The 13,241-nt window shown below is 37.9% G+C and overlaps 1 protein-coding gene and 1 non-coding gene across 3 annotated transcripts in view; one reads left to right on the top strand and one right to left on the bottom strand.

The window, feature by feature from the left end:
- The window catches only part of ACSL4 (acyl-CoA synthetase long chain family member 4), a 78,413-nt gene that overhangs the window by 58,008 nt on the left and 7,164 nt on the right, over positions 1 to 13,241 (bottom strand). The window lies entirely within an intron of this gene.
- Positions 728 to 789, top strand: LOC138379324 (U7 small nuclear RNA). Its single transcript, XR_011232093.1, has one exon. It is a non-coding gene; the product is annotated as a U7 small nuclear RNA (small nuclear RNA).

Genomic DNA, 13,241 nt, shown 5'->3' with positions numbered 1-13,241 from the left:
TTACTACAAAATAAAAGGAAATCTTTCTGTGGCTGATGGTTAACTCACCTAGGTTGAGCCAGTGCTTCTGAAGCTAAACTCACAAACTTGATCCCTGGATGAATTGGTTAAAACAGGGGTAATCGATCACATTTCCCAGCTTGCCAAGGACTGTCCCATGGTTTATGCCTATTATCCCAGCATAATTGTTATCAGAGCCCCCTTTCTTTTGCAAAAATATCCTAGTGATGATCCCAGTTATACCCTAACTCTGGTCCTACAGAGAACAAGGCAAGAATGTATAGCTATATTAGCAGAAGCTAACCTTCACTACTGGAAAAACATTTCCAAGTACAAACTCCTGTTTTTACTGTAGACTGTTTGAGTCTACAGTCATCTACGATGGGCAAGTAAATGCAAGCAACAGCTACATGCCATTAATCACACACACAACTCTTTATTCCAAGTGTTTCAACAATATCAAATTACTACAATCTTAAATAGTTTATGTACAACTGAACATTTATAATCCAACTTCTAAAATCTAGATTAATGCCTTAACTGGTGACTTAAACTGAAGTCAATTTCTCATCTTACAAAAAACACACTTGTATTTCAAGTACATACAGAATAAATCAGGTACACTGTAAGAAAATATCTCCATTTATAGGTTTTTAATTTGGTTGACTTTTAAAGACCATAGTTATATTTAAGAAATTATGTTCACCCTTTAACTAACTTTAAAAATCAGTAGTTACCGCTCTTTTAGAATTTGTCTAGCAGGTTTTCCAGGCCTCACCGAAGACCCCATAAAAAATAAATAAATAAATAAATAAATAAAAATCAGATAAAAGGATATTGCCAAGTTAACCTTAGGAATCAAGCAAAAATTCTATTGCAGAGAATACATATTTTACACTAAATTTTATTTTTTGTAAAAAATATATAACCAGTAATAATTTCTCATCTATGATTTTCTGGAAAATATGGGTTAGCAGCCTTATAGTTGCATATCAAATGAAGTATTTGATTCTCAATCAATGATAAAAGACTAAAGCAAACCTGAGAGTTTCTAAGAACTAATCTGGATCCTGTAGGCTCCAGCTCTGTGAATGTTAGGCTATACTAGACAGACTATTCTGTTTACTAAGAAAGATTTTGCTGAAAATGGCCTGTCAGGGAAAAAAAAATACAGATTAACAGGACGAGGTGCCACGCTTCATTGAAGGCTAAGGAAGGGAACATTAAAGCTCCACGAAACACTACGCTCCAGCTGAGGGGCAGTCTAGTGTGGTAATTAGCAGCCAATATGCTACAGCCAGACAGCCTGGGTTCAATTCCTGGCTATGCCACTTACTAAAGGTGGGTAACCTAGGGCAAAATATTCAACGTCTTTGCCTCATTTGCCACAACCATAAAATGGAGGGCATGATACTATTACCTACAGGGACTGTCATGCAGCTTTAAAGAGTTGATCTTACAATTCTAGCCATTATGCACTTTTTTCAGCTTCTCAAAAGCACCAAAGTTAATCTCTTACCTCTGCTTCTAGCACATGCTTTCCCCTCTGCCAAGAATATTCTCTTCTCCCTTTTCCTGGCTTCCTTTAGGTCTTAGTTTAAATGAAGCTAGTAGAAAGCCTTTCTTGACCTCTTATGTTAGGTTGGGTGCCTCTGCTGCTTGCCCTCAAAGCACCCTATAGCACAGCACATAAACTTGTTTAAGTTTCTGTTCCCCTGCTAGGCTGTAAGCTCCTTAAAGGCAGAGGTCATGTCTGTCTTGATCACCTCTGTAAATCCTTAGACAGTACAGGTTCACAGTAGGTGCTTAATAAATATTTCTTGAATGAACATAGAATGAAACAAGTCATACTAGGTAGAAAGGAAACCAAAGAAGGATTTCCAAGTTAAATCTTTCACTCTAAGCAGAAGTTTATGCCTCTTCACATTTGAGATATATAGGAATGCTATACTGAGAGGCTTGCCATTAAACATGGGAAGTGCCACGTTCTAACCAAGTACAAACTTAATGCCCATTTTGGGTAAGAATCATGACTTCATAACCGAGCAAATAACAGTCCATTCAGTGTGTTTACACTTATTATTTTACATCCCATATTCCAAAGCCTTTATTAAAATAAGGATATCACAGAAAAATGATGTGGCTAGTATAGCTCCTTGAATATTATCAGCTGGACTAAATGAAACTCATAAGTGCCAGTGACATAGGTGGTGAGAAGAGAAGGACGGTGAGACCATGAACATGGAGGAGCATATAAGAAAGAAAAAAAGTCAATTTGATATGGTGGAGAGTGCTAGGGCAACATCAGCAGCTTGTCAACAAGGTGCCACTGGGTGGCACCACTGCTCCTGGCTACTCATCACAGATATGGAACCAGGAAAAAGAACTATTAGGGCATCTTGAAGAATTTATGTGAAAGCTCAGAAATCTATCTCCATTACACTGAAGTTCAAGTTCTCTGCATGTGTCATCAACACAGGGATAGGACTTAAGGATGTGTTTATTAGAGACTCCAGGAAGGTGAGTTTGTCAACATTTTTTGCCTAGTCAAAAGGTTTCAGAGTCAGTTTACCATTTTAAACGCAGAGATTCTCAGAGAAGTATGAGAAAGGAGGAAGGGGTCACAATAACCTGGAAAGCTTTTTCTATTTTATTTTTTTGAGACGGAGTCTCACTCTGTCGCCGGGCTAGAGTGCCGTGATATCAGCCTAGCTCACAGCAACCTCAAACTCCTCAGCTCAAGCGATCCTCCTGCCTCAGCCTCCCAACTAGCTGGGACTACAGGAGCATGCCACCACACCAAGCTAATTTTTCTATTTTTAGTAGAGACAGGATCTCACTCTTGCTCAGGCTGGTCTCAAACTCCTGACCTCAAGTGATCCTCCCACCTCGGCCTCCCAGAGTGCTAGGATTACAGGCATGAGCCACTGCGCCTGGCCTGGAAAGCTTTTTCAAACTATTAGGCTGAACCATATAACACTGCCAATGGTCAAAAATCTGTTACATGCAAAAAACGTCAGCAATTTCAAATGGTCCAACCTAATATACACATATTTAGAATCACTGGCTTATTGAGCCATTGTTATTGATGAGAGTATGTCACATTTCTCTGGTTTATTAGGGGGGAAAAGATTGAGAACACACAAACAGTTGGCCTTTTTCTTAAAGTCATGAAGAATTAACTGAGCAAAGAAATGGAAACAACAAAATACCTAAGGATAGGAAATAGATCACTGTCACGCACTGCATAATGTTGTTTCAGTCAACAATGTACTGCATATGCAGTGGTCCCATAAGATTATAATGGAGCTGAAAAATTTCTGTTGCCTAGTGATGTCATAGCTATAGTAATGTCCTAATGTAAAGCATTATGCAAATTTATGATGAAAAAAATAAACCATGCAAACCACCATGGACAAATTTCTGAAAAGAGTGACACCTCCTTAGAAAGAGCTTCAGGGATGTCCTTCAGGAGACATTCCAGAAGAAGGTACTATTATCACAGGAGATGACAGCTCCATATGCATTATTGCCCCTGAAAAACTTCCAGTGGGATAAGATGTGGAGGTGGAAGACAGTGATATTGATGATCCTGACTGCGTATAGGCATAGGCTAATGGGTGTGCTGTGTCTTAGTTTTTAACAAAAAAGTTTTAAAAGTTTAAAAAACAAATTTTAGAAACAGAAAAAAAAGCTTATAGAATAAGGACAAAAACAAAAAATATTTTTGTACAGCTGTACAATGTATGCTTTAAGCTGTGTTATTACAAGAGACAAAAAGTTTTAAAAAATTAAAAAGTTTATAAAGTAAAAGAATTATAAGCTAAAGTTAATTTATTACCAAAGAAAGAAAAAATAGTTTTTATAAATTTAGTGTAACCTAAGTGTACAGTATCTATATAATCTATGGTAATGTCCTAGGCCTTCACTTTCACTCACCACTAACTCACTGACTCACCCAGACCAACTTCCAGTTCTGCAAGCTCCATTTACGGTAAGTCCCTCATACAAATGTACCATTTTTTATCTTTTATACCATATTTTTATTGTACCTTTTCTAGGTTTACATATGTTTAGATACACAAATACTTACCATTGTGTTATAGTTGCCTATAGCATTCAGTACAGTAACATGCTGTACAAGTTTACAGTTTAGGAGCCACAGGCTTGTACCATATAGACTAGGTGTGTAGTAGGCTATATCATCTAGGTTCACATAAGTACACTCTGTGATGTTCACACACCGATGAAATCACCTAATGATGCATTTCTCAGAACCTATCCCTGTGGTTAAGCAATGTGTAACTATATAACTATATTAAAAATAGCAGATGTGGGAAGTTTCAAACAAAAAAAAAATAAATGCTATATTAAGTATAAAAAATCAAATTGCTTGAAACCTAAAAATTCTAAAAACAAAAAAATTGGGCCAGGCATAGTGGCTCACACCTCTAATCCTAGCTCTTTGGGAGGCTAAGGTGGGAGGATCTCTTGAGGCCAGGAGTTCAAGACTAGCCTGGGCAACACAGCGAGACCCCGTCTCAACAAAAAAAATTTTTTTTTAATTAGTCAAGCATGGTGGTGCACGCCTACGGTCCCAGCTACTCAGGAGGGTGCGGCAAGAGAATCGCTTGAGCCTAGGAGTTCAAGGCTGCAGTGAGCTATGATCACACTACTGCACTCCAGCCTGGGCAACAGGAGGAGACGTTGTCTCAAAAAAAAATTACAATAAAAAAATTACAAAACAGCATATAAAATACATTTTGAAATCTGTCTTTTAGGGAAATCCCAAAATTTTGGGAGGGGAATGGATTTGTATTCTCCCTAGAAAAAAATTATGGTAGGATATATAATAAAAATATCAGTACTTACCTGTGGGTAGGAGGATTACCTGTACTGTGTTTTATTTTCATCTACATACATTTTCTAAAATAAAAAAGTATAATAATTTTGGGTCCTGGAACAGAAAAAAAAACTTTGGTAGAAAAACCAGGGAAGTCCAAATAAATTCTATAGATTAGTTAATAGTATTACAACAGCATTATGTAAAATGTTAACATTTGGGGAAGCTGGATATAGATTATATAGAATTTCTAAATTACCTTTAACAAATTTTCTGTAATCTAAAATTATTCTAATATAAAACATTTATTTTAAAAAATCCTATGTATTAAGATCACATTTTAAAAATCTAGAAGACATTAAAACTAAAATTTTTTAAAAAAAATCTAGAAGAAAGAATCCATTTGGTTAAGGGATCCTTATATATTAACATAAATAAGAATATGATAGAATAAAGCTTCTTTGGTAGTAAGTTGCTATGCCTTCTAACATTACAACAAAAAGTTGTAAAGACAATTCCATCATCTGGCCTTTCCTAAATATAAAAGTGCTATCACCCTACTAGGCAGACTCACTGAAGCAGGAAAGAAATGGTTAAGTCTCTACTTTACTTGGTCTTGTAAACATCATTGCTGAAAACTAACATACCACAATAACATGTTGATTTGAGGAGGCAAGGAATTAAAAGTTAAGCATAGCCAGTAACAACCCTCTTCCTTCAAAATATTTTTAAAAATCTAGTTTCCCAAATCCTGGATAGTTACAGATATATGCGCATGCATTTGTTCAAGAAATATTCCCTGAGTATGTTCTATGCCCTGCCCTTGTGGAGCCTACTGTTCAATAGATAATCTTTTAAGTGGATAGCAGTGTTAATATTTAACACAGACAGCTAGACATATAGGTAGAAAAGGAAAGAAGGGTCACTCATGAGGCAATCCTTAACCCTGTAATAATATCCCAAACTGATGATTATACTCATACACTTTTAAAAGTTGATAATAATAGCTACCCTCTGGGATTATCCAGTTATACCTGTTACTGCTTATGTATCAGCTAGCTTACTTAAAAATGGATTTTATTAAAAACTTCCTTCAGGCCGGGTGCAATGGCTCCCACACTCTGGGAGGCCGAGGTGGGAGGATCCCTTGAGCTCAGGAGTTCAAGACCAGCCTTAGCAAGAGTGAGACCCTGTCTCTACTAAAAATAGAAAAATTAGCTGGCGGTAGTGGCATGCGCCTCTATTCCCAGATACTGGAGAGGCTGAGGCAGGAGGATCACCTGAGTTCAGGACTTTGAGGTTGCAGTGAACTATGATAATGCCACTACACTCGACCCAGGGCGACAGAGCGAGACTCTGCCTCAAAAAGAAAAAAAAAAATTTCCTTCAAATACTGGGGCAAGGAAAAGTATGCACAGCCAAAGGATGAAAATAAGGTTCTGAAGGAGAAGAATGAAAGATAAGAAGAAAAGGAAGAAAGAAAAATGCAGTCAAAAAGCACAAACCAACAACTAAAACATCTTGATCAATTTCATCTACAGACTAGCCAGCTGTTACAAACAATGCTGTCTAGTTATAATACTACTCTATCTAGCAAGTGTAAAATTTAGAATAGGCTAGTTCCACTGTAGAACGCGCCCAATGGAAGTTTCATGCTTCACGTACTTAAAATGCCTCAATATAAGGCACTTTTGCAGAGTACCAAAACAAGAATTCTAAGAAAAGATTTAAAGAGAAATGCCAGAGTACTAAAAAAGCCCAAGCAGAGCAGGAGTCTTTTTCCCATCTCAATGAAATACTATTTAAGGAAGGGGAGCTACATATCCCCATATAAAGGTCAGCCAAGAAACCTGCTGCAATTCCAACAGCGTTGATATTTCCTACTAGTAGATATTGCTCATGTATCCCTAATGCATTTAGCTTCTGCCGCATCTGCAATGTAATGTGCCTTTAAGGCATCCTTTTGCAGTTATTTCTGTGATTAATCTAAAATATATGATCTTTAAACTAGGCAATAATTCAATCCTCCTAAAGGCATCTGCAACCAATGTGAATAGCAGTAAAAGATAAGAAGATAGTTTGCATGTTCACATATATGGGGCAGTCTGCTACTTACTTTTCTTCAAAAGCAAAACTAAGGCCGGGCGCGGTGGCTCATGCCTGTAATCCTAGCACTCTGGGAGGCCGAGGCGGGTGGATCGCTCGAGGTCAGGAGTTCGAGACCAGCCTGAGCAAGAGCGAGACCCCGTCTCTACTAAAAAAAATAGAAAGAAATTATATGGACAACTAAAATATGTATAGAAAAAATTAGCCGGGCATGGTGGCGCATGCCTGTAGTCCCAGCTACCCGGGAGGCTGAGGCGGTAGGATCGCTTAAGCCCAGGAGTTTGAGGTTGCTGTGAGCTAGGCTGACGCCACGGCACTCACTCTAGCCCGGGCAACAAAGTGAGACTCTGTCTCCAAAAAAAAAAAAAAAAAAAGCAAAACTAAGGTCAACACAGAGGATGGTTTTGTTTCCTTTAAATACACCTTGAGCTCTGATGCCATACATCTTGAGCTCCGATGGCTATGCGATGGTGCTTTATAGGCCAGATTTCTGTAAAGAATAAGAAAAGATGTACCCGAATCTTATGGTGTCCAGGGCTGCTATGCCAAGCCCAGGCAACATCCTGATCTTCCAGCAGCAATGGGGCAGTGCTGGCAGGAAAAAGTGGTCTAGCAACAGCAAGACATGACCCCAGACCTGGCCGAGAACCATATTCAATACAAATCCCAAAATTTAGAGGATCACTCCACAGAACAGTTTATGCAACCCAAATTAACTGTGCAACTTTGAAATATCATTGATTTTTCTTTAACTCAAAAGGTAGAGGTCATCGGCAGAGCCCATGAGTCTAAGAACTGATTTTCTGTCCTGAACAAAGTCCTAGTCACTCCTCCCAATGCAAAAGAAACATTTCCCCATGATTTCATGACAAAATGTTACAACAGCTGGAGAGAAAGACTGGAAAAATAACATGACTTAAAGTATTACATTAGCTAGAAATGATGCAAGCCTAGAGAAATCAATTCTAGGCTGAAAGATAATTCCTTCAACCAAAATCAGCTGCTTCAAAATGAGTTGGTTGCATCTCACTAAAGTTACACGTAAGTATTATAGGCCAGGCTTGGTGGCTCATGCCTGTAATCCTAGCACTTCTCGGAGGCCGAGGTGGGAGGATTGCTTCAGGTCAGGAGTTCGAAACAAACCTGAGCAAGAGTGAGACACCATCTCTACTAAAAATAGAAAAAATTAGCTGGGCATGGTGGTGCATGCCTGTAGTCCCAGCTAGTTGGAAGGCTGAGGCAGGAGGATCGCTTAAGCCCAGGAATTTCAGGTTGCTGTGAGCTAGGCTGAAGACACAGTACTCTAGCCCAGGCAACACAGTGAGACTGTCTCAAAAAAAAAAAAAGAAAAATGTTTGAAGAAAAATTTAAGAAAAAAAATTTTAAAGAGATTATATAACAATAACCCTACCTTTGAAAAAGACAGCAGAGTTTTTTATTCAATTTTTCAGATTTTCACTGGAGATTGTGATCATCAAATGAAACACTGCAGGGCTTCTCAATACACTATTTAGCTTAAGAAACTCCATAGGCTACCACTTGTTTTTTAAATATGTCTCATAAGTACGGACTGGATTTGAGATTCCTGGTTTTCAAAACTCTGGACATAGACCATAAATTCACTGCCACTTTCTCCTCATCTTAGTGATGTCTTAGTATAGCATCCACCTCCTCTTTCCTGCTGAAAGTGTCCTAAGTAAGGTGATCCTTCAATCAAAGAGGGGGCAGAGAGATGGTCAACAGAATTCCTCAATTGAGGACAATGAAAAACAAGATTATAAGCAAGCACTTTATCCCTATGAGGCCAAAAACAAAACAAAACTATGGTCTTTAGGGCCAGGTTTTTTTTTTTCTTTTTTTTTTTTTCAGAAGAAGATCCATTATCTGAAACTTTTCGTAGGAACAAATCCCCCATTTTACTAAAGGTTGTCACTGCAATCATAGGCCAATCACTCCACAGAAACATTTTATGTAACCAAAAAACAATGGCATAAATGCAGGATGCCACAGAGATAAGACAGGGGTTGGGGAGCTATCCCGCCACTGGAATGTTCTTCCAAGTGCTAGAGGTGCCACCTTTGCAGAACACTTGTGCCTACACCAGCTCAAGAGTGACTTCTACCTAGTGAGTACTCAAGACAGCTGACAGGGCTGATGCAAGTATCTTTTTAACCACCCTAGCAATTTTGTACTCCTGGGGTTGACAATTATCAATTATTCCATTCTAACCAACCTAGTCCCAAAAGAAATGCAAAGATATGGCTGAGCTGTAAAAGTTATGTTGGGGAACTCCATTTCAAAACAGGAATAAAAAAGAAGGCGGTGGATTCACCATGAAGGTTTTAATTTTGCAGCTGTGTCTTCTAAAAATAGTCTGTACTTCAAGAGATCCCACCTGTAATGAATTCTTTGGGGGATATTTAAAAAAAAAAAAAGTTACTTTCCTACAAACATTTTAATATTTAATCTGTTGGTGATCAAGAGAATGTTAAAATTGGCCAGGGGCGGTGGCTCACGCCTGTAATCCTAGCACTCTGGGAGGCCGAGGTGGGTGGATCCTTTGAGCTCAAGAGTTCGAGACTAGCCTGAGCAAGAGCGAGACCCCGTCTCTACTAAAAATAGAAGAAATTATATGGACAACTAAAAATATATATAGAAAAAATTAGCCGGCGTGGTGGCACATGCCTGTAGTCCCAGCTACTCAAGAGGCTGAGGCAGGAGGATTGCTTGAGCCCAGGAGTTTGAGGTTGCTGTGAGCTAGGCTGACGCCACGGCACTCTAGCTGGGGCAACAGAGTGAGACTCTGTCTCAAAAAAAAAAAAAAAAAAAGAGAGAGAATGTTAAAATTAACGTCAATATTTATATAAATTTTAAAAAAAACGCTCCCACATAATAATCCTGGTCTTTATACTTGACACTAAAAACAAAGTCTAAGTAAAGCAGTCCAAAAATTTCTGGGGGAAAATTTGCATTATATAACATCCTTAGGAGGTCAGTAATTTTGCTTAAAAACCGTGTAACTGTATTTGAGTGGATATGCTAACACTGACATTTCTTCTATTTGGGGAAATAAACACTACATAGCTTCCCATCTGCAGGTTGTTCTAATTCACAAACAGTGCCCCTGAGCCCTGCCTTTTCTAGTTTCCAGGTTATGGAAGCAACTGGCTTTCCAGAAATTCCAACCTAGTCCTGTAAGGAATTGTCTGGGCACAGAGAGGACACCAATGGCTTTCAAAACCCTTTGGGTCCTGCATTGGTTCCTGACACTTCTAAACCCCATATATTCCACCAAAGACTTTAAACCACCCTGGACTAACCTTGCAATTGACCTTTGACAAAATGTGGAAAGTTTCTGTCATTCCAGGTGAAGGAATACCATTATCCCTGGCCTGCTTTTCTTTTTTCTGCTCTGTCTGAAACATATTAATTCAACAATTGTTATGGCTACGTCTGCTCAGTTCCACTCATCAGTAAAATTATGATTTTTCAACTATTCTCTTAAGCTACTTCTCAACTTAGTATCTTCAGTGGTCATGTGAAACATGCAGTCTTTTACTTGGATTCAGTTCATGCAATATTAGTGCTAGTTCTCTTTTCTCTTCTCAAAGCCATGACTGAATTTTAAGCTCATTCACCAAGTTCCTGTTTCCTATCTGAGACAAGTTTTCAGCTTTCAGTTCTTTTGAGAAGCAGGAACAACTAATATATACTGAGCACAATGAATGACAACTATCTCAGCACTAGCAGCTCTGCCTATTATCCAGGTTTTCTTTGATAAAGCATCCACTCAGGTACCCCCAGGGTCCTTCAAACTCCTATCATTACATTTTTATAGTATTAAAAATACCTTAAGCATACATTAAAGGTAATAAACAGAATATCTAAGTGAGAACAGGTATTTCACCATGCCTCCCCACTGCACTAACCTCATAACAACCACTAGAATCCACCATTAACATTTCAACACCTTTCTAATAGTCTAATCTCACACATTCCTCCCTCATTAATTGAGAAATAGGGAGCTTCTATCCTGACTCCCTGTAAAATTTGTAACTTAAAAGTATCTATGAGAGAAAAACCCTCCCTGCTGTAAAAAATCAATTCCAAAAAAGCCTAAATACATAGCCTTGGAAAATAGAGACACTGTTTCAATTGCCATAACAAAAACATGAGTAACTATCCTGGGCCTTCACATTAACACCAGTAGAATCTTCTTTTGTACAATGCTCTATTGAATTCATGGAAAATGATTAAAGTAGCAAAAGTCTTCATGGCCAAGTAAGACATTTTCGCCTCTATGTCCTACAGCATAAACCCAGAGGAAGTCACAATGGGTCTGCAGTGTATTTGTTTAACAAATGCTATTAGATGACTTGAGAAAGCAGCATACATATCTACTTGCCTAAATCAAACTTGGTCCTCCAACACCGTTCTACTAACATTCAATTTTATATACTGTAGACTCAGATATCATAGACAAAGATTCATGTTGCTATAGATACCTAGTTTACTTTTGTAAGTTGTAAAAGAATACAACTACACATAGGCACACTCTTACGAAAAACTAGTCACAGCAGTTGTTTTTTCTTTGAAGAAAAATAACCATTCACATTCAGTTTTAAAATCTTCATTACAACCAAACTCCACCCAAAAAAGCTTCCTAATGACATTTTAATATATTGCACTTATACATTATCACCAGTAACTACAATGTCAAGAACATGTATGTTCAGGATCGCTCAAGGTCAGGAGTTCGAGACCAGCCTGAGCAATGAGCGAGACCCCGTCTCTACTAAAAATAGAAAAAAATTATATGGACAACTAAAAATATATATATAGAAAAATTAGCCGGGCATAGTGGCGCATGCCTGTAGTCCCAGCTACTCGGGAGGCTGAGGCAGGAGGATCGCTTGAGCCCAGGAGTTTGAGGTTGCTGTGAGCTAGGCTGACGCCACGGCACTCACTCTAGCCTGGGCAACAAAGTGAGACTCTGTCTCAAAAAAAAAAAAAAAAAAAAGAACATGTATGTTCATAGTAAAAGTCAAAACAGAATTGAACTGGTTCAACATTGAGAACTTAAAAATTCCTCAGTTACTTACTTTTGGTAACCATGACTTTAAGATTATAGTTTATCCTAGAAAACAGTTATTCTAACTAAAACACCATCTTCACATGGCACAATGTTGGTCGTTTCCCACCAGATGTATTTTTCACTTATTCAAAGTTACTGATCCTGAAAGAGGCTCACAATACTATATCAAATTAAAGAAGCAAGTTACAAATCAGTATGTACAGTAAAAACCCATTTTTGTAAAAAGATGATACATATGCATGCAAATGTGTATGTGTGCATGCAAGTGTCCATACAGATACATGCAAACACATATGCACAATCATATATACCAAAAAATTGATAATAGATCTCTCTGGGTAGAGGATTACAGTGCATTTATTCATCTTTATGCTTATATTTTTGGTATAGAAAATTTAGAAAATACAAATAGTACTTAAACAATGGGAGAAAAGGTTATTAAAAAACCTGAGTACTCAATCAATACAAGACATTACATTTCTAGCACAATGTTGTATAATGAAAGAATCCTATTATAAGTATCCTTTACTATGCAAATGTCTTATATTATTAATCCACACGATCACTATGAAAACAGTAATTATAAATTGTCACATACATTATAGAACTGTATAGGGTAAAAAGTAAAAGCTTCCCTATACTGCCTTCCTCTAACACCACTCCCCTTTCCTCTAGGGATAACTACTCTTGATGTGTATCAATCAGAGCCCTTTACATTATCCACAAAAAGATAAGAGTTTGTTTGTTTCTAGATAACTGCAATCATGGTATACAACAGTTCTGTTACTCCCTCCCCTTCTCCTTCCCTACTTAACAACCTACTTTTGAACTCCTATGTTAGTTTATATAGGGCTATCTTTGGAGGGTTTTTTTTTTATTTAATAGGTCCATGGTATACCATAGTATAGCCTATTATTATTTAAATCATTCCTGGCCTCACACCTGGAATCCCAGCACTTTGGGAGGCTGAGGCAGGAGAATCACTTGAGGCCAGGAGTTTGAAACCAGCCTGGGCAACATAGGGAGACCCCCATCTCTATACATACATTAAAAAATAAATAAATAAATAATAAATCATTCCCCTACTGATGGATATTTAGGTTGCTGTCAAATTTTCACTGTTATGAGTAGTTTCACCACAGTGAAACCTTATAGTCTTATACACATGGTATTTCCCTAGAATTGTTTTCTTTTCTT

The sequence above is a fragment of the Eulemur rufifrons genome, chromosome 30, assembly GCF_041146395.1.
Source record: "Eulemur rufifrons isolate Redbay chromosome 30, OSU_ERuf_1, whole genome shotgun sequence".
Taxonomy (NCBI): Eukaryota; Metazoa; Chordata; class Mammalia; order Primates; family Lemuridae; genus Eulemur; species Eulemur rufifrons.
This window is presented reverse-complemented; position numbering and strand designations above follow the sequence as displayed.